Genomic DNA, 22406 nt, shown 5'->3' on the forward strand with positions numbered 1-22406 from the left:
GTATCTCTCAAAATGCTTTACACTAATTGATCTGTGCATAACCTTCAGATAATTGTGCATGAAATCTGAAGCCATGTTCTACATGTTTTATCAATTTTTGTAACTAGAAATTCCATAGGATATCAAATAGATGATATGCATCTATGGGAATAAGGATTGGGATCCTATATATTACCAAATATCCATCCAGCATGACTACTTATGCTAGATCATATGATCATAAATTAGCATTATTTCTAGAGGAGGAGGGTACTGCTAGTTATTTAAATAACAATGATGTATAACTTGAGCCATTACTTTTGATGCCTTTTCAAAAACTGTTAACATTTCCCAAACAAAGGAGTACGATTAGTATAAATATTAATCTTATCATCATCATCTTCATCATCATCATAATAATATCCTCTTCCCAGTTTCTGTTCTCACTCAATGCACCTTATATTGTGTCTTTGGAGGAGGCTTGGATAGGACAATACTTATGCCAATTCAGTGTTGGTTTTTGTGCACAGGGAGAGCTTGTGTTGAGTAACTGATTGTCAGTTTTTCAAGATATGCCATTGGGAAGCATTTCAGTATGTAGGAAGGTGGGAGGGAGTGTATTGTTTTAGTACAGGTATATGTGTCTAGATTTTCCTTTAGATTATTGCCTTAGTTAGTGAATTCTATAATTTTACATGTTCCAAAAATTCACATAGGTGGTTAGTAGCTTGTACAGTAAGTACATAGATCTTATTCTTGTGTATTCAGTGACGAAGTGTTGTTTAGCACTTCAAGTTCCAGACTACTAACCCGTTAGTCAGTAAACTTAGTATTGTCCTGCTCAATCTCCCTCACTTTGTGTCTTATTGATTCATGATAAACAAGTTCATGAGGTATCACCAGTATGTAGACCTTGTAAATATTGATGAAGTGTTACTGTTAACCATGGTGATGCTCATGCATGTAATAAAGCTGTAGAATATAAAGTCCTACCATTTCACATAATCTTTTATATTCCTCATTATAAAGAATTACTAGGAAAGTAAGTGTGATGTTCTGCTTTGTTGGGTACCATGTAGATGCTGCTTGTCATCTTGTCACTTTAAAGCACTAGTGCTCTAATTAGTGCTGTAATTTCATCATCATCTTGAGTGATCTTCCCACCTGTGTACTGGGTGAGGTAAGAGGTTTGAAAGTACTGTGCTGTCAAGAAAAAACATGTAAGAATGATGTGGTTTCCAGGGTAGTACGGTACTATAGCTGATGAGGTGTGACATGGAGATGTACGGTCAGCCCCAAACATGCACAGAACTGCCACCTCCATCCCCGCTTTATCCGTGATTTGGTCCGAGGGGGGGGGGATGAAAACGAGGAAAATACCAAATTAAAATAAAAAAGGATACGTACCATAACTTGCAGCTACATAACACAACTGAGACATATATTAATTATTCTTTTTTAGCATCCACCAATAAGCAGTGAGGGAAAATAATTTTACAGTCATTTGTTTAAAGTGGAAATACAGAAATACAGTAATCCCTCCACTATCCGATGTAATAGAGCCAAAGGCATGCCCGGAAAGTGGGTCCGTCCGGATAGTGGGCCCCTGCCTCCTGGACTGGTACTTATGGACCCTAACCTAGCCAAACTCAGAAAAACACCTACATAACTCCCAACCAGACATGCGTAGCACCTATTTAAGACCCTATTCACACCAATTAAGACCCTATTCACACCAATAAGGGAAATAAAAGAGTGAAATAAATGCAAAGGAACCAGAGAATGAGTTTTAGAGGTGAGTATATACAGGCATACCCCAGTTTAACGATCTAATAGGTTAGGTAAAATCCCTTTGTTAGGTGGGGTATCGTATATCGGGGTACTTTTAACATGTATTTCAATGTGGACCGTTTACTAGCCTAGGGTTTCCTCCCAAACCAAGTCCAAAACCCACCCAGATGAGCCCCAAAACAGGATTAACCCCTTAACCGCGGTGCGTCTCATGACGCACGGGCAAAAGGGATCATACCGCTGGGCATCACTTTTGTGATTCTGTGTTATTTTGAATTTGCCCGGGCTTTCAATTGGTTGCTTGTATCATCTATCAGTACTACCAGTGTACAGCTATAGTCAGTTCTCCTAATGTCATCTGTACTCCCATCCACTGTTGACAATTTAGCCATTTTTCCCCTGTCATTGACTCCCCTCCTTACCTCCCCTCCATTACTCTCTCCTCCCGCCTGCCCGGCCGCAGTGCACTACGCAAATCCTGGACGGATTTTTAACTCATTTTATCCATTGAAATGTGCCCTATGCCCTATTCTTATATGAAACAATATATAAAAGAATGAGAAATGGTAATTGATACTGCCATACATCTGGAATGGGCTAATTATCACCTGGCAACACCCCACGTGCACTCGTTCGCTAATTTTCCGTGTTTGTTTCCCTTTGAAATATGCCATATGACCTAGTCTCGTAACAAAAATATACAGTATATAAGAAAGGAAGGGACAAGCCTAAGTGATATTTACATTCACTGGAACTACCCAAGTTATTATGTATTGTCTAGATTTCCTGCCAGTCATTTCATAGCATATAAATTACCAGCTGTCACCATGCTGACATTGTCAACCCTTTCCTGCCCCTAGGCCACATCATTCAGTTTACTGTCGTCTTTCGAGGTGAAATCATGTCGGATTCGCTCCTGTCCAATTCCGCCGCTTCTTAGCCCACTGCAAAGGGCCCTGGAACCTCTGCTTCTACTAAACCTTGTGTGGGAAGGGGTAAAGGGCTAAGTGACTCTGCTATGATAATGATGGACAGTGACTACGATCTTTCTGGTGACTCTAAAAGTGTGCAAGTGGAAATGTAAATAATGTGTAAATAGCAAGTGGAAGCAATGAATGTAAATATAATTAAACAGTGGAAAATACTGTAGTTTTATAAGTTACTGCAAGTGACAGTGCATAACATAGTGTAAATAAAATAGAAATGTAAATAATGCAAATAAAATAGAAAATGTAAATAGAAATGTAAATAATTAGTAATATAAGAATATGAGTATAAATACTTGGAGTAATGAAAGTGAATGTGAAAGCTACGCTCTAGCGTGTAAAAATACTTGGAGTAATGAAAGTGAAAGTGAAAGCTTCGTTCTCTACGCTAGTTTACTGAACGAGAAAGTGAATGCCTGGAGCGAAAATAAACTACTAGTACTGAAAGAAACCTATGGATAAATACTGTATATATAAATACGTGTAATAAAGTACTAGGAATATAAAGTGTGAGTGTGTTTATAAATAATAAATGACAGCTCCGCCTCAGAACACCATTGGGGAATGAGCGCGGGTGGAAAGCTGGTATGCGCTTGTAACTTACATTGCTTTCACATTGGTTTTTTTTTTTTAATATGGATTCCAAACTACTTGGAATTCATAGAATAGTGTTTGTATTGATAATATCAGGCAGTAGTAACCATGTTACAAGGTATCAGGAAGTGTAAAGTGGAGCCTTCATTACCCAACTCAGAAATCTCCACAGGTCCTATGGTAGTTGACGAAGGCTCAACAAACATCCCAGATGAAAGCTGAAGATATGTGCCATTTGCTTGTATAATTGTAACATTCTAGGACTAATAATTGATTTTTGGCAAATATTAAAAAAAAGTCAGTCGGAGCACGATTATCCCTGCGGGATGGACACCGCATTCCCGACATCCCCGCGGTTAAGTGTTTAACGGCAATCAAAATGGCCTAACAGCTGTCAAGAAAGCTAACCTAAGCCTAACACCTGTAAATAACTCACCTAAACCATCAAATATAATCTGAATATCGTCAACTATAAGTCTGGAAAAAAAATCAAGCTTAGTAAATTGTACCCCAAAATGACAATGTTCACCCCACCTGTGGCTAAAACACATTAATTGAAGTCTTAAAGGAGTTTATAAATCAACCTAAACACACAATTTTAGCCTAAAATATCATCAAAATTGGTAAGAAAAATAAAAACCCATTGTTAAACTGGGGTCTGGCCATCATTAGGAGGAGTATGGTGCAATTTCTACCCCCATCATTAAGCTGGGGTATCGCATCTAGGGGTATCATATATCGAGGTATTGCTGCACAGTTTTAAACATTCTGGGTACTTACAATTAGTCCCTGGCTCCTGGACTGGTACTTATGGACCCTAACCTAGCCTAACTCAGAAAAACACCTCCCTGCTGAACATGCATAGCACCTAAGACCCTATTCACACCAATAAAGGACATAAAAGAGTGAAATACAATGCAAAGGAACCAGAGAATGAGGTTTTAGAGGTAGTATGGAAAAGACAGTACATTATGAAACATTCTGGGTACTTGCAACAAGTCCCTGGCCATCTCGATGAAGAAACCGCCTCCTCTCAGACTCAGACAGTAAAAAGCTGTTCCTGAAGCACCTGCAGTAATCAAGTTTTGCACTGAACTTAGTCATTTGCACCCAGAATTCTATTTTCTTAGCACTGCGCACTCTGGTCTTACTTGCACTCCATTGCCTTAATGAAATCAGAGTTACACTCTGCACTTACGTCTTTACACTCAGAACTCCAATTTCTTAACACTGCACACTCTGTTCTTATTTGGGCTCCATTGTTACTTCATGAAATCAGTGTTGCACTCTGCACTTACGTCTTTGCACTCAGAATTCTAATTTCTTAACACTGAGCACTGTTCTTTTCACTGCACAACACTGTAAATTCCCATGTGGTCTAGTGGCGAGTACTTGCTGTTTATTCACTGTCAAAGTCCAAGAGTAACTGATACAGGTGGCCTAGCGGCACGTCGCTGGGATGTGGTGATGGACTACCCACTGCAGACGACTCTGAAGAGAGGCGCAAACTCACATCCAGTGGCAACTCCACCGTGCCTGATGTGCTGGGCTGTGGCTCGGAGGATGAGGGCCTGTCTTGAGGAGGCAATGGTGTGGAGCCAGGGCTGGGCACAGTGGGGGTCAGGGGTCTGAAAAAAGTGTCAATGGTTGATTGACGCAAGGAACAATGATTTTGGCAATTAATGATGTGCTGCCTGAAAGCACACACCTCCTCCACAAGTCCCAAGGGCCCCATCTCCCTGTCGCAGTCCGGGTGTTCCAGGTAGTTGAGAACGAACTCCACGTGCTCCCGGCGTGCGCTCAGCTTAGGGATGGCTGGAGTTGTGGCACGCTGAGAGGAGTCCGCATCATCGTCGCTGTCCTTATCGGAATCTTCAAACTGGGTACTTATATCTGCAACCAAAGATGCAATCTCGATATCAGACATAATCTGATACCCAGGATCGCCCTTGTCATCATCCAACCACTCACACACTTCGTCCACATCAATATCGTTGCCATGTGCACGGAGATGTGCAAGGAAGTCATCCACGTCGAAACCTAGAAAATCGTGCACCACGTCGGTTCCAAGAAGCAGGTGAGACCAACCATTTTCTACAGTCCTGACAGGGACTTCCTTCCATGCACTGGCCCAGTTGTAGATTGCAGACTTGATGTTGTAGCGATGAAGGTTTTCCAAAGTCAACTGGCCTCGCATGTCCCATCCCTCCCTGCACTTGTCCTTGTCCTTGAGAACAACCATCATCTCATCCAGGAGCTTCCTTCGGTACAGCCTCTTCGTTGCCATGATCACTCCTTGGTCCATTGGTTGGATGAGAGCAGTTGTATTAGGTGGCAAAAACATGCACCTAATGCGGCCATTCTCAGCTGCCAACTCCTTGTCGGATGGGTGCGCAAGTGCACTGTCCAAGAGAAGGAGGCCTTTACCTGATCGTGCAGGATTCCCAGTTTCTTTGTCTGGTAATGGTTGACCTCCTTGATGAAATGGCGGTGGAACCAGTCTTTGAAGATCTTGGCTGTGAACCAGGCCTTCACAGAATGGTATCAAACAACAGGAAGGACATCCATCACCCCACAAAGACACCGAGGCTGCTCACGGCCAACAATAACGGGCTTGAGCCAGTGCATGCCAATAGCATTGACACAACACAAGGCAGATAACCATTGCATGGAGAGCTTGCGGCCAGGTACATGCTTCTCTGTCTCCTTGGCTAGAGTGTTCGTTGGCAAAGAGCAATAGAATAACCCAGTTTAGTCAGCATTGTAGACTTGACCGAGAGTGAGGCCCTCCCTGTCGATCAAGCCCTTTGCCTTCTGCCGAAACTCCTGTACTCAATCCTCATTGGCGTCCAAAGCTTCGCCATGAGCCTTACAGTTGGGAAGGCCATGCTGTAACTTGAACGCGAAGAGCCAACCCTTGGATGCCACGAAGTCTGGGGTGTCATGAAGCCTTGTGAACTTCTCAGCAGCAGCCTTCAATTCCATGCCACGCACCAGCACACCAGCAGCACACTGTTGATGATACCAAATCAGTGTGGAGTGGTCGACTTCAGCATACCGGGGAGTAAACATCATCTTCCTCTCCACATTGCATTTGTTCTTCGACGAGAAGTCAGCTGTGTACTGCATGAGTTTGTCTCGGGATCTCTTGATATCAGACAATGTAGTTTGGGCCAGGTTGAACTCATGGAGGATACATGACGTCGACCATCCCACATCCACCTTGTCCAATATCTCCCTCTTCTTCTCCAGGGTCAAAACCACTCTCTTCCTCTTCTCAGACGACAGGGCCATCATCACACACACAAAGAAGAGTCACGAGAAGAACAGGAGAGCCTGCAGCAAGTAGGGCACCACCACAAAAGCGAGCATGAGGGTGGCCATGATGGGCAGTGTGCACTCACAACAAAAGATGGGCAGTAAGTGGGGAGGATGCAGGGAAGCTCTAGCAGAGGTCATTGGAACTACTCACCAAAACACAGCCGGTCGTGCTGTGCACCGAGTTTAAATTATGGGGGGGAAAAAATCGGAATTTTTTGGAATTTCTTGTTTTGGGGGCAATTTTGGGGTTTCGAAGTCCTGGGCCCAAAATGTCCAGTAAGTGGGGAGTCCGGAAAGTGGGCATCTGGATAGTACAGGGATTACTGTATACAAATTATCACACCATCATAACCCTGGCAGGCAAGTGTTTACTCTGATGGGTGGTGCAATCTTTCCATGCTCCATATGTGTGCATATTTCCCACACAATACCTAGTTTACTGTTTATTCATGATGTACAGTATCCCTCAATTATCTGACATAATAGAGCCAAAGGCATGTCTGGGTATTGGCAATGTCTGGATAATGAACAATATCCCCCTACTGTACCCAGACCCTATCTATACCCAACCTCCAACTTATACCTAACCTACTTGTACAGTATCTCTGTTTACCCTGGCAGTGTTTTCCAGTCATTCAGGTATATTTAGACATCAAAACACACACAGGAATATCCAGTGTAATGCTAAACACCAAGAAAACCATGCAAAAAGAAACATTGAAAACCAAAAAGCGCCTTGCCTATACAGTATACTACTGTGAGTACAGTACCCCTCCTAATTTTGGCATTGTTTTCAAGTCACTCTGCCATATTTAGACATCAAAACACACACAGGCATATCCAAAGTAATGCTAAACACCAAGAAAACCATGGGAAAAGCACTGAAAACCAAAAAACACCATACCTATACACTACTGTATGTACTGTACAGTACCCCTCCTAATTTTGGGACTGTTTTCAGGGCAATCTGCCATAGTTAAACATGAAAACAGACCTAGGAATATCCAAAATAATGCTAAACACCAAGAAAATCATTAAAAAAAAAAAACATTGAAAACCAAAAAACACCCTACTTTAACACTGTTGTATGTACAGTACCCCTCCTAATTTTGGCATAGTTTTTAGGTCAATCTGCCATATTTAGACATCAAAACACACATAGGATTATCCATTGTAATGTTAACCACCAAGGAAACAATGCATAAACAACAAACCACAAAAAAAATCAGGACAATTGGAGAATCAGTTACCTGACAGCAGTGATAACTGATCCTGGGCCACAAAAAAAAAAAAAACATGGCCAAATACCACTCCATCTATCTATCTATTGCCAGAAGCCTTAATCACATAAGGGGTGGCCACAAACAAAACGCCTCCATGTCGCCCTGTCCCCCGCCATTTCATTGCCCTGCTCCCAGCTTACACCCCCCTCTCTCCTATACCTCTCCACTCCATCCCTCCATCTCATCCTTGGCCTCCCCATCCGTCTCTCCCCCTCCACCTCACTCTCACTCTCCTCATCAGCCTCTCACTCTCCATCCTCTTCACATGGCCAAACCACCTCAGTGTGTTTCTCCTAACGCTTCCTATCACATCCACGTCCACACCACAATGCTCCTTCACGTCCTCATTTATCAGTCTGTCTCTTCATGTGACCCCACATGTTCCTCTTAAATAACTCATTTCCACTGCTCTCTCTCTTGACTCTGTCCCTCCAACAAGGTCCAAGCTTCACTTCCATACGTTAGAGTTAGTATCACAATACTGTCATGTAGTAGCTTTCTCACTCCCATGCTCACTTTCCTGTTTCTTATCACTGCTTTCAAGGAACCAGCAACCTTTCTTCCTTGTCGTACCTTTTCAAGCACTTCACCCTCTAAACTTCCATCCTTACTCATCTCACTACCCAAGTACTTAAATACACTCACATTTTCCATTTCCTCCTCATCCAACCTCACTGTACGTTCACTGACTTCACTTCTCTCGAAGACCAAAACTTAACTCTTCCTTACATTCACCTTTAGATTCAGTTTCTTACACTCCCAAACTCATCCACCAGACATTGCAGCTCCCCATCATCTTCACTTAACACAGTATCATCTGCAAACAACAGTAGGAGTAGACTGTAGACTGTAGCACCAGTCGAGCAGGGCAGTACTCCCAAGGTGGATGGAAAGCTGATGACAGGGAGAGCTGGAGCTCCCATTTCAACAGCCTTTGGGACTAGTTCTTGACCATCCCCATTTGCTGAAGTGTTTCAGTAACACAGACAGTAGGCCAGCATGCTCTCCAATACAAGTTTAACTGTCAACATCAAACTACATGCACAGTACACACTATACTTCCTTCTCAAAATTAGAAAAGAAAAATGGTGACAACTAACTAAGCCTCGGAGTCTACGGGGGGGTGGACCATAAATGCCCCCACCATCTGCCCCACTCCCGGTGACGACTCAATGAGCTGCCCTGAACCACTGTCTGACTCACTTCTTCATTTCTGCAACATTCGTGGCCGTTCCTCTAAGTTTCACGCTGTTGAGCACCACCTCTCCTCCTCAAAACATCACCTCTTCCTAACTGAGACTCGGCTGTCTGAGGCAACTGACAGCAAACCCTTTTCTGTATACTCCTACTTTCTCTATACTCATTTCAAAGCCAAAGGTGGCTGTTGTGTATATTTATGCAACAACTTCTTTTGTTCGTGTTCCTGAACTTGATTTTCTGAATTCTCTACTCTCTGGCTTTGGCTTTCCTGTCATTCTCTGACTGAATATATCTGTGCTGTTTAATTATCTCCTAATTCTGCTGACTGTTAAGCAGTGTGTTCTGCACCCCAACTTCTCGGGTGCAGATGTGGTGCAACCTTGGGTTCTTTATTCCCGACCAGGTCGGTACTAGCAGGGAAGGAAAAATACAAACACCACTGGTCAAAGGCACACTTTTATCAAAAGACAAACACACCATTCTATGAGCAAAGCTAAGGAACTTACAAGGACTTAGAATAACATATACAACAATCACTTTCCACCTAGTTCAGCAAGTCTGACTTATACACGGGATTTCACCTTCCTGAATTATGGCTATACTGTATCTACACAGTGTCACAGACAATATTACCACAAGATGTCAGGTATATCATATTCCCATATACAGACAGCATAATACAGTATACCCATTCCGTCAGGCGCGTGACATAGATGACGGCATATATTCAAGTCCTTAAACCTAGGGATTCGCGTGACACAGATGAGGCCCTAGATAATACAATATATATGCGTAACATAGACGAGGCCCTAGCTAACCTTAGACTACGTACGCGTCACATGGGACGAGAGTATATGATGTCTCACACTTGATGGAGGGGGAAGAGAGGGGGGAGGGGGATTATTGAGTCTAGGGTGGGTTTATTCATGTGTGGGACGGGGTCTGGGGGTCTGGGGAAGGGAGAGGGAAAGCACACTGGGGGAAGGATCACACTGATGTATACTGCCCAGTGGGGGGCGGGGGTGACACTGCAAGGAGTGTTGTCACTATCGGGAACCGACCCCGGGGGAGGGGTGTCGAACACTCCGCGTATGAGATCACAGGTAGAGTTAACTATAACACACTGAGGGGAGATAATACCACGGCCGCCAGGAGGGGGAAGATGTACGGGGGGGGGAGGGAGAGGTGGAGCACTGGGAAGGGTTATACAACACTGGGGAGACACATTGGGAGTACGGGGAGGAGTCACAGGGGTTAGTTCACTGGGGGAGGGGTCCAATAGCACTGGGGAAGCATATAATCATAGTGTCTGGTACTCACAATACATGCAGAGGGGAGGACACGGCCCACAGGGCAGAAGGGCCTATGCTGGGAGCTCCAGATGGCGGCGAGGCATGGGAGGTGGGCCGTCCAGTGAGTCGTCTAGGGGAGGGTGGTCCGTGTAGCTGCCACTACTCCGGGAGGAGTGGGCGGGTGGTGTGTTGGGCAACTCCCTAGCCGTGACGGCCCAGCTGGAGGCAGGGCTCACCGGACTAGGCCCGAAGAGGGCCAGAAATCGCACTGCTCAATGCTGGCCCTTAGTCATCGTTGGGGTCCTGGGAGAGGATCTGGGGAGGCCCAGGCCTAGGGTCAGCCAGGAGGAGGGCGATGTCCTTACTGGGCTGTCGTCTTGTCTGGCAAGGGCAGCCGTCAGGGAAGAACTGCGGCCACCTGCACCGGAGGAGGTCTGACCGCCACAGCGAGTGTCTGGGGAGGCCCGCTGACTCTGGGAACTTCAGTCTTAGCTGGAGGAGGAGGCCGTCAGGGCTGGACTGTGACCTTTTGTCCAGGCGGAGCCTGACAGCACTTGGAGAAGGCGAGGCTGCAAGGACCGGACACCTGGCCTCGGGGACGTCTCGTCCAGTCTGGTCTCGGGTGAGGGGTCTGTAGGGGAGCAAATCCCACCTTCTCGGGTAGAGAGGTGGGGAGAGGGGTGCCTCTTTCTGCTGCAGAGGTGGTGGGCAGAACTAGAGGTGTTCCCCTCTATAGGAGCCTGGGGACTAGTGGAGGGAGGGCGACCAAGGACTGAGCCTCCTGCTTGGTGGGCCAGTAGGGCCCCACCGAAACTCCGGTCCGGGGTATGCGGGGGAGGTCCAGAGGACATTCCCTCCGTCAGGCAGCCCTGTTGGGCACTGCCTGTGCTCCTAGGGAAGACAGGAGTCGGGGGAGACTCTCCAGGACACCGCTGACCCAGGCAGCTGAGAGACAATGCCTGTTGGGGTCTCCTGGCCACAGCCACAGATCCGGTGGAGCCTGCGCTCAGGCCGTAGGGCCTGGGACTCCTGCCCCAGCAACGGTGAGAGGAAGAGGTTGGACGAACTCTCAGCTTTTGCCACAACTCTGACAGAGCGTGCCCTCCTTCCGTGGGGGTCAGGATTCCTGTCCCGGCGACAGTGGGAGGAAGAGGTCGGATGAACTCTCTCGGCTTTTGCCACAGCTCCAACGAAGTGTGCCCTCCTTCCGATGGGGAAGGTTTTGTCCCAGGGACGGGGGGAGGAAGAGGTCGCATGAACTCTCTCGGCTTTTGCCACAAAACGCCGGTAATAAGAGGCGAGGTCTATGAATGCATGGATCTCATGCATATCCCGTGGCAGGGGGAGTTCGGCTATAGCCTTGAGTTTTTCAGGGTTGGGTGCGATGCCTTCCTTTGGTATGACGTGCCCCAGGAAGGAGACTGAACTTTGGGCCAAGACGCACTTGGATGGGTGGAGTTTGAGTCTGGCTTGGCATATCCTGAAGACCTGGCGTAGGCGGTGGAGATTGTCAGCCCAGGTCCTACTGAAGATGATGATGTCATTGAGGTAGGTGAGGCAAGTTTCCCACTTGAAGCCGCTGAGCATGGACTCCATCAGGCAGGAAAATGTCCCTGGGGCGTTACAAAGGCTGAAGGGGAGCACGTTGAATTCATAGTGCTTCCCATTGCTGGTGGAGAAGGCGGTCTTATCTCGATCCTCCGGGTGAATGGGAACCTGCCAGTATCCTGATTGTAGGTCCAAGGTGGAGAACCAGGAGGCCCCATAGAGGGAGTCCAGGGAACTGTTGATTCTCGGTAGGGGAATGGCATCCTTAGTTGTGACATCATTTAAGCGACGGTAGTCCACGCAAAATCGCAGTGTCCCGTCTTCTTGATGAGGATGACGGGAGAGGACCACGGGCTGGTTGATGGAGATATCACAGCAGCATTTAACATGTCCTGGACCTGCCGGTGTTCTTCCACCCGCTGCGTAGGGTTCTTCCGGCGAGCAGGTTGCCAAATGGGAGGGCCTGTCATGTATATCTCATGGGACAGGATGGTGGTATGGCCGATGTCCGTAGGTTCCGATGAGATGTCCTAAAAGTCCAGAAGTCACCGCAAATCTGTGGTTTGCTGTGGGTAGTGGTGGTTGGAGAGTGGGGGTAGGGCAGGGGAGGTGGGGGAAGAGGGGTGGTGCAGGGCTCAGCTTCCTCCATTTCACCCACCACTAAGCCCTTAGGGAGGGTGAGGGATGAAGTGGAGATGTTAGCCACATGGACCACAGTGAGGTGATGGGGGAGAAAGGTGGAGGAGAGGAGGCAGGAGGCGGTGGTGCCTGCCGGTGCGGTTGGGGAGAATACTACATGGGTGCCGGCGGGCAGGTGCAAGGGGAGCCATGCCTCGTGGTGGGGAGGAATAGTGATGGCGGAGGAGAGCGTAGCGGGGAAGGTGGGGAGTGGGGCAGGTGGAGTAGGGGCACGAACGCAGGGAAGGGGAGAGGGGGGGCAGGGGGAGGGGGGACAGGTGATGCAGCGTGGCACATGCAGAGAGGTTGGGGGATTGGATCTGGTGACTTGTTAAAGTGCAACTGCCTCCCGTTGTAGTCGATGTTGGCCCGGAGCTTCTGCAACAGATCCAACCCCAAGTAACCATCGTAGGCACGGCAAGTGGAGTCAAATATAATGAACTGATGTTGGGCGGTTGCTTTCTGATGTGTTTGAACATGGAGAGACCGTGTCTCCCCATGGACTGGCAGGGGGCCGTCCCCACCGTCCATGAGGTGGGCTGAGGTGGGGAGGAGGGGGCCGAAAACCTTGACGTGTCGGGAGTAGACGTGGTGGTATAGGCAAGACCTGGCTGCTCCTGTATCAACCAGCAGTCGAACCTTCACCCCATTCAGTCTGGCCTTATTGTAGACTGGGGGGCGGTACTTGTGGGAGGTGGCCCCTGCCATCGTGGGGAGGTGCAGGGGTGGTCCTAAAAATCCAGTTGCGGTGAGGCGCTCTCCCCTAGCCGCCTATGTCCACGTCTTCAGCGTCGGGGGCCTCAGTGGGAGGGAAAGGTTCGTCCGGTGGGTCATCTTCGATAGCCGACACCTTGTGGCAAGGAAGGAAAAACACAAACACCACTTGTCAAAGGCACACATATATCAAAAGACAGACACACACTGTTCTACGAGCGAAACTAAGGAACTTACTATTGACTTAGAATAACATATACAACAATCACTTTCCACCAAGTTCAGGAAGTCTGGCTTATACACGGGATTGCACCTTGGTTCACAGCCCTTCATCGGGCAGCCTTTAACTGTCCTTGAATGTCATGTATGGGGCAGTGATGGCTGCATGCTGTGAATTTCCAGGGACTGATGGACATGAGGTTGGATGTCTCTCTGTGAGTACGTTGTTTTCGAGTAGGGACAGGTTGTGGTAGGGCTCACGGTTCCAGGATGGGTGGTTTGCAGTGGGCATCCGAGGCTTGTTAGGGGGCGACTTCCAGGTGGGGACTCTGTTTACTGCCCCTATTTGTTGGGGAGTGGTGCGGGCAGCGAGCAGGCGCCTCACCAACCGGATGTCCCTGTCGATATCCCCAGTTGGGTTGTAGATGGTGAAATGTTCCCTGACCATGCTGGGGAGTATTCGTAGCAGGGCATTAAACACATGTTGGTCCCAGGTTTGTAAATCCGTCTCAGGGTAGACTGTGGCGACGAGACGTCGCGTTTGAATGAGGGTGTCGTCTAAGTTCCCATCGTTGAGTGCGTCCAGCTGGGAGAAGGCGACGACCTTCCCTAGTGAGGGTGTGACAGCGTGGGTCACGATTTGTCGGAACTGGTCGCACTTTAGCTCCAGGGCTATTTTAGTGGCTATACTTGAGAAAATCTTTCCGAGGTGGGGGAGCGTGACTGCTATTTTTTCTTGGTCATTCTCAAAACTTATGTCTAGTATAGCTTTGATCATATACGTGTGTATGTTGTACAGTTCAGAGTCGAACTTAGGAAGTTGTATGTGTGGTTTTTCCGCCATGTCCATGAATTTTTCATTCCTTACCGTTCCACCTCCGTGTCAAGAACCACCGCTAGTCACCAGTATTATGCAGAGTGTTCTGCGCCCCGATTTCTAGGGAGCAGACGTGGTGCAACCTTGGGATCTTTATTCCCGACCGGGTTGGTACTAGCAAGGAAGGAAAAACACAAACACCACTTGTCAAAGGCACACATATATCAAAAGACAGACACACACTGTTCTACGAGCGAAACTAAGGAACTTACTATTGACTTAGAATAACATATACAACAATCACTTTCCACCAAGTTCAGGAAGTCTGGCTTATACACGGGATTTCACCTTCCTGAATTATGGTTATATCTACACAGTGTCACAGACAATATTACCACAAGATATCAGGTATGTCATATTCCCTATACAGATAGCATAATACAGTATATCCGTTTCGTCAGGCGTGTGACATAGATGATGGCATATATTCAAGTCCTTAAACCTAGGGATTCACATGACATAGGTGAGGCCCTAGTTAATACAATATATACGTGTAACATAGTCGAGTCCCTAGCTAACCTTAGACTACGTACGTGTCATATGGGACGAGAGTATAATTATGATGTCTCACACTTCATGGGGGGAAGAGACAGGGAGGAGGGGGATTAGTGAGTCTAGGGTGGGTTTATTCGTGTGTGGGATGGTGCCTGGGGGTCTGGGGGAGGGAGAGGGAGAGCACACTGGGGGAAGGATCACACTGATGTATACCGCCCAGTGGGGGGGGGGGGCGACATTGAGAGGAGGGTTGTCACTATCGGGGACCTGACCCCGGGGGAAGGGTGTCGAACACCACCACCATTGGCTCTCCACTCCTTTCACTGATCCACCTGGTGAACAAGCCTGCATCTTTTCTATCCTTGACCTGCCGTGTCCCAGTAACATATAGGTATGTTGCAACGTTTTGTCATGCTCAGTCTGGACAACATACCCATATGTTTTGCAATTGCAAGGTCCATCATTTGCACATTTTTCAAATTTTGCACATGTTTTTGGTATGTATATGCAGGACACCTTCCTCTACCCACCACCAGGTGGGGATACTGCCTTACCCCCCGTGACCCCCCCATGCCATTGTCTTGGCAACTCACCTGTTAGCAGTGATCTGACCAGTAAAGACATGTTGTGCCACGGTATAAAATTCAAGGCGAGAGTGATTCCCCAATCAATGACGATGTGGAGGACACAGACTAAGTGGCACTGGAGAAAGAAACAAGCAGAAGTGATGAGGAGGTAATGTCACCAAGGAAGGTGTGGTATTAAAATGCAGTATAGTGCCTCCGAGAATGCCCAGACACCCCCACAAGGAGCCCACAGAGGAGCAACGACAGCGCGCCGGGACTCGGAACGAGAACGGCATAAGTCAGCCAGGGCCATGCGCCCCTATGACCCAGAGCTCGCCTGCTGCCACCATAGCAGGAATACCAGACTACCCTCTGGGTGAGCCATCACCAACCAGCTAAGGGGTGGAGCTGCCTATCCAGCTCCTGCCAACACCCCAGAGACGGCCTGTAGCCGCTCCCGCTTCATCAGGAGACGGCCTATAGCCACTCTGAAGATGCCCTTGGGTCTGCTGGCAGCCACCCACTCTCCCAGGCCATGGCCAGTAGCTGGGCCTTGGCGATGGCCTGTAGCCACGCTCCCAGGAAGCCACGGCCAGTAGCCGGGCCCTATGACAGGAGACGGCCTGTAGCCGCTCCTTCACCTGGAACTGACGCCTGTTCCCCGACCCCCTACACAGAGGGAGTCTCGGGCCTAGAGGAGCATTAGAGAGGCCCCATAGTCTACCCCGGCCTCTGCTCCCTACAACTGGCTCTGGAGGAGACCCACCTGACGGACCCTGATGCAGACCAGTGCCGCAGCCCCTTCCTTTCAGTGCCACCAAGTCCCGGGGACCGCAGCCCTTGGGAACCCCAGGCCGCCCCCAGAACTCCTGGGCGGGAACTCCCCACACATCGACAGCGGAGGTCCTCATCCTCCTTCAGGAGCCTGAACGACCGATTCAGGGAATTGTTCGGCCCTAGCCCTGAGGGCAGCACTCCTGTCCCCTGCCCTGAGAGCACGGGACCCTTCGCCACCCACAGCCCTGGACGAGAACGGTTGCCCCTGTGCGTGATCCCATGGCCTCTAGGTACAGAGGCCCCCGGTGGTGCCCAGCCCCGTCAGTAGTGGAGCTGTGCCGCCCTTCCATCCATGCACCTGACTGCCACGTTGCCAAATTCAACCGGAGTGACAATAATAGTGCAGTGTCAGTGATCCAATGATGCAAAGGCAGAATAGTGAACTAACCCTCTAATGGAAGTCAGTAATAATACCAAAGTGGTAGAATGAATAATAACTACAGTGAACAATGCATGTGATCAAGGGCTATAAGAGACGGAGCAGTGATCTACCCTTCCGACAAGTATCAGTGATAATACCAAGGTGGTGGAGTGAATGACAGTAACAGTTTAAACACAAATACGGCCACCTAGCACGTGTCGAGTCTAACGAGGTAAATACGCTACCCTCAGAAAATATCTCATAATACTAAGACCATAATCAGACCCCAGTGCCATAAGGAACACTCCCCAGTGAGGAATAACCTTAACAACTCCACAAGCATAGAAAACTTGGACATCCCCTAATTAAGGACACTCTGCCTCAAGTGCTATTCACTGTGACCCAAAACAGTATCCTGCTTGATACTGCTAACTGTATTTAGAACTAAGAGTTTGTAATTGCCCAGTGTACTTGTGCCTGTAACATCTACTCATTCCCCTGTCCAACTAAGTAATACACGTGTAAGGTTGTTGCCTGGAGTTCTGTGTCCTGCCCCTCTCATATTTGTCTAAGCCCCGGTCTTGAAAGAGAGCCCCGATATACACTAGGCGTTTATGGGACAGGAAGCCGAATCTAAAACACCTAGCATTACGCTGGTGGACAGTGGTGGATCTTGACCCGGGCATATGAGAGAGGTAATCAGGAAATACCTGAAAAATGGTAACCAAACCGCACGTGCAACTGCCCAAGTTCAGCCCTGAACAGTACGATGTTCACATGCACCTGGCGATTATTAAACCTTTGCTGGATATCGGTTTTGAAGACGATCAACAGAAAATTGCAGTTACAGTCCCACTGCTGAGCAAAGCGGGAGCTAATATAACACCCAAAATCATCCCGGGGCTCACCTGGCAGAATTTCACGAGACTCGTGATCCAAGTCATCACCCCATCACTAGGGAAAGTGGTGACACTATCGCAACTGGATAGTTTAACCTTCCATGGGAACTTAGACGATACCTTAATCCGGGCAAGACGCCTGGTCACTGCTGCCTATCCGGAGGCAGATGATGAAACCTGCGAACAACACACCTTTAATACTCTCCTGAGAGTGTTCCCCAGTGTAGTCAAACAGCACTTTACAATCCATGACCCGACTGGAGACATGGATAAGGTCGTCCAACTGATACGGCGCCTCCTGACCTCCCGCCCTGGACCCCAGCAGATCAACATAGTAAGGAAGTTTCCCACCAAGATTCCGGCTCCCCCAGTCAAGCCACGTCCGCCTATGCCCCGTACTAGCCCCACCCCAGCACCTAGCCCACTTAGGGCACACCCCACACACCGGTGCCCTGCCAACTGGGAGAACCCCAACCTCATCTTAGTGAATCCCTGGGAATTCTCGGCATGCAGCTCCAAGTGCCCACTGCACGATATCAGAGATCAGTTAAAGGCTGCACGACAGAAAGCTACCACCCCAGGCCAATGCAGTTTCCTCTTTGGAGGATGAGGTAACAGAGGACAAACCTGCACCTGTGGAGGAGACTGGCCTCGGGGAACAGGAGCTGGAGCAAGAAGAAGGAGGCCCCAGACAGCTGGATTTTTAGGTCCACCCCTGCACCCTCCCACGGTGGCGGGGGCCATTTCCCCCAAATATCACCCCCCAGTTTACCACAAGATGAAGCTGAAAGGGGTCGATACGGGAGCGGCCAAATCCTGCCTTTATAGCCACTACTTCTCCCATCACAAATCGACCTTTGGCCCGCTCCGCCCCACAGCTACTCACCTTGTGGATGCAGGGGATGGTCCCCTGCCCATCCGTGGGGAGACAGGGGCCCTAGGAGTCGACACCCACCAATCGGTGTCAACTCAACATCAGTTCATAATATTCGACTCTTCCTGCTGAAATTACGACGGATACCTGGGGTTGGACCTGTTGCAGAAGTTAGGAGCCACCATAGATTACCTCAACAGACAGCTCCAGTTCTGTACACTACCCGACCCTCCCCCTGGGCCGTCTGCACTTGCACGCCCCAGCCCCGGCCGGAAGACTCTGCCCCCCCCCCATTCCTCCCCCTCCACCACCCACCCCCCTCCCTGTTTTCCTGCCACCATTTCCTCCGTCATCACCATTCCCCCCAACCATGAAGCTTGGGTGCCCCATAACCGACCCTCCGGCCCCTCCGTCCTATTCTTCCCACTCCTGCCACCCACAACCCTCTCAGCCTGCCTTCTGCCCCCAACTTTCCTTCCCCAGCATCACACGGCAGTCTGGGTTGCCAACCTCGCTCCCTCGCCCTTCACTCTCCCAAAAGGGCTCATAATCGGAGAGATGGAGGAAGCCAAGCCCTGTGCCCCTTCCCCCTCCCACTCCCCCGCCCCCCTGCCCCCTATCCCCGACCATCTCTCTGCCCAACAGTCAGACACACTCCGCCGCCTACTCCTGGATTTCCAGGATCTGTTCGCAGCAGGACCAGCTGACATCGGACACACCACCTACCTGGCTCATGAAATTCATACGATGGGTCCACCGATTCGACAGCCATCCCGATGGAAGAACCCAAAACAGCGGGAAGAGGAAGACTGCCAGGTACAGGAGGTAATCGAGACTGGAGTCGTCTCCCTTTCCACCAGCCCCTGGTCCTCCCCTGTCATCCTCATTAAAAAAAAAGGATGGCACGATGCGGTTCTGCATCGACTACCACTGGCTTAACGACATAACTACCAAAGACACCACTCCACTCCCACATATAGACTATTCCCTGGATTCCCTGTATGGAGCCTCCTGGTTCTCTACCCTTGACCTCCAGTCAGGGTATTGGCAGGTCCCCATGCACCACGAGGACAGAGGCAAAACTACTTTCTTGACCAGAAATGGGAAACATTACGAATTTAATGTCCTGCTGTTTGGCCTCCACAACGCCCCCGCCACCTTCTCCAGGTTAATGGAATCCATCCTCAGCGGTCTCACGTGGGAGATCTGTCTCGCATACTTGGATGATGTCATCGTTTTCAGCCAGACCTGGGCCGACCACCTGCAGCGCCTCTGCCGGGTTTTCACCAGGATCCGACAGGCAGGCCTCAAACTCCGGCCCACCAAGTGCGATCTGGCTGTCAGAAATGTCTCGTTTTGGGGGCATCTCATCTCCCAGGCAGACATATCTCCCAACCCTGATAAACTCCGCGCCATCACGGACATGCCTCCACCACAGGACATTCACAGGATCAGGGCCTTCCTCGGCCTGACATCCTATTACTGCTGCTTCGTGAAGGGGTTTGCCCACATCGCCAAACCACTCCACGACGTTACCCGTAAGGGGGAACCATTCCTCTGGACCGAAGAGAGACGAGCTGCTTTCCAACAGCTTAAAGACAAGCTCGTTTCCGCCCCCATCGTGGCCTTTCCTGACTATGCCCTCCCGTTCTGCCCCTATACCGACGTCTCCCTCCTTGCCATCGGCGCTGTGCTAGTGCAAGTCTAAGAGTGCCGTGAACACATCATCGCCTGTGCCAGTCATACCCTAAATCAGGCGGAGAAAAACTAAGCCACCACCAAGTGAAAGTGCTTGGGCATCATCTGGGCGTTTGAGCACTTCCGGGCATACTTCTCCGGGACCCAAGTTACCATCATTACAGACCACCAGTCCCTCCAGTGGTTACGACAGTCTGACTCCCACAACGCCAAGCTCATCCACTGGCACAAACCCTAGAGGAATTCAGTTATGAAATTTCATACTGCCCTGGCAAACTCCATACCAATGCGGACGCCTTCTCTTGGCTCCCCATCCACGCAGCCCAGCCGGAGCCAGACCTCCTCCAACAGTGGCATCGCAAGGAACGGCCCTCTTGGATCCCCCAGCACCTTTTCAAAAAACTGTATCACCAGGGCAACCACCTCCTGACCCTGTCAGGCCATATCCTCCTAGCCCCTGACACTGCCCTTGAAGCCCTGCGACACCTGCACACCCACAACGGCATTCACCTAGGTACAAAAAAACTGCTGCAGGTTTTCAATGACACCTACTGTACTGGGTGCCCAATCCTACCGCCCTTGCCAAGGAAATTATCCAAACCTGCTGCGCCTGTGCCCTTGGTAAAGACATCACCTGTACCGCAGGTCCATCGGACCATATCACCGCCCACAAACCTTGGGAGCTGTTAGCGATTGACGTGGTGTGACCCTTACCTCCAAAATCGGGCTATAGATACGTTATCACTTTCATCGACACATACTCCAAATTCGTCGTGGCCTGCCCAGCGAAGGAACACCACGCTACCGCAGTGGCTGACGCCCTCCTTCGGCATATGTTCCCCTACTTTGGCATCCCTCAAGCAATCCACTCAGACAACGCACCCGAATTCACCAGTAAGATCTGGGAAAAGCTGGCCCATATCTTCAGGTACACCATATCCCACACCTCCCCCTACTGGCCACAAAGGAATGCCGTATGCGAGCGCAGCCTTTGTACACCGATGAATCAGCTCCGCACCCAAATAGAAGCCACTAAGAATGATGACTGGCCCACCCATGTAAAAAAAAGTACAATTGGGCATCAACTCCTGCCCCCGAGAGGACGGAATTTCGCCATATGAGCGAGTGTTTGGGGAAACACCCTTCCTTCTGCCCCTTTGGCAGCATTTGCAACCCCCCACCTCTGCCCGCACAACAGACCCACTACACTACCTCAAACGCCACTTGACCCACTTCAAACACAACCTGGACCTTAGTCCCGACACTCCCTCCAACCCCTATAAGCCGGGTGACACAGTCATGATACCCCAGCTCCCTACCCCCTACAATCTCGTGCCATGCTTCACGGGACCCCACATCATCACCCGCGTCCCTAACCCCTATCTGGTCACTGTCAATTACCACAGTACTCCTCGCACTCTCCGAAACCGGCATGTTCGCCCCTTCCGCACTCCTGCCCCCACCGCCCCGGCCCAGTGCCCTGCCCCACCCTCCACTCCTGCGCCACCCCATTCTACCACCTATGACTGCTACATCTCCTCCTCCCCATCCCCCTCTCCCTCCCCCTCCACCGCCGTTTCCACCTCGCCGGCCGTCACGCCGCATCACAGCTCACCTGACAACCCGCCGACACCACCAACACCCCGCCACTCCTCCACCTCTTCCCCACCCGCCACCCCCTCCCTCGTGCCCAGCACCATGTGTCCCACCTCCACCCTCACACCCCTGCCCCAGCCATCACCCACTGCTGCCCCCACACCCTCCAGCCCACCACCCACCCCGACCCCTGTTAAAAACAACCACCAGCCCCACGACACCACTGCCCACTCACCCCACCCCCAGCTCCCCACGCTGTGCCGCCAACACCCCAACCACCCCATGTGACTATTCTTGTAATAGGTGAGTCTCGAGTTTTTATTGTTATTTTGATAATTGAAGAGCAGGAGGAGTTAAAGATGAATACAGGGAGTTGATCTTGATTTATTATCTTCAGAGAAAGTCTTAAGTTGAGCAGTGTATGTATTACAGAGACTTAATATACTAAGTCTAGTTGGACCCTTCTTCTTATTCACTCTCTCCACTACCTGTCGGTTCTATGGCTAACCTCCTGAGCTCTGCTTCCTAAATTCTGGTGTAGCAGGGGTCATGTCATGTGTGTTACACTGTTGTTGAAATGTTCTAGAAGCCTGTGTGT

The sequence above is a fragment of the Coenobita brevimanus genome, chromosome 110, assembly GCF_032717465.1.
Source record: "Coenobita brevimanus isolate Jiangsu-jjx chromosome 110, ASM3271746v2, whole genome shotgun sequence".
Taxonomy (NCBI): Eukaryota; Metazoa; Arthropoda; class Malacostraca; order Decapoda; family Coenobitidae; genus Coenobita; species Coenobita brevimanus.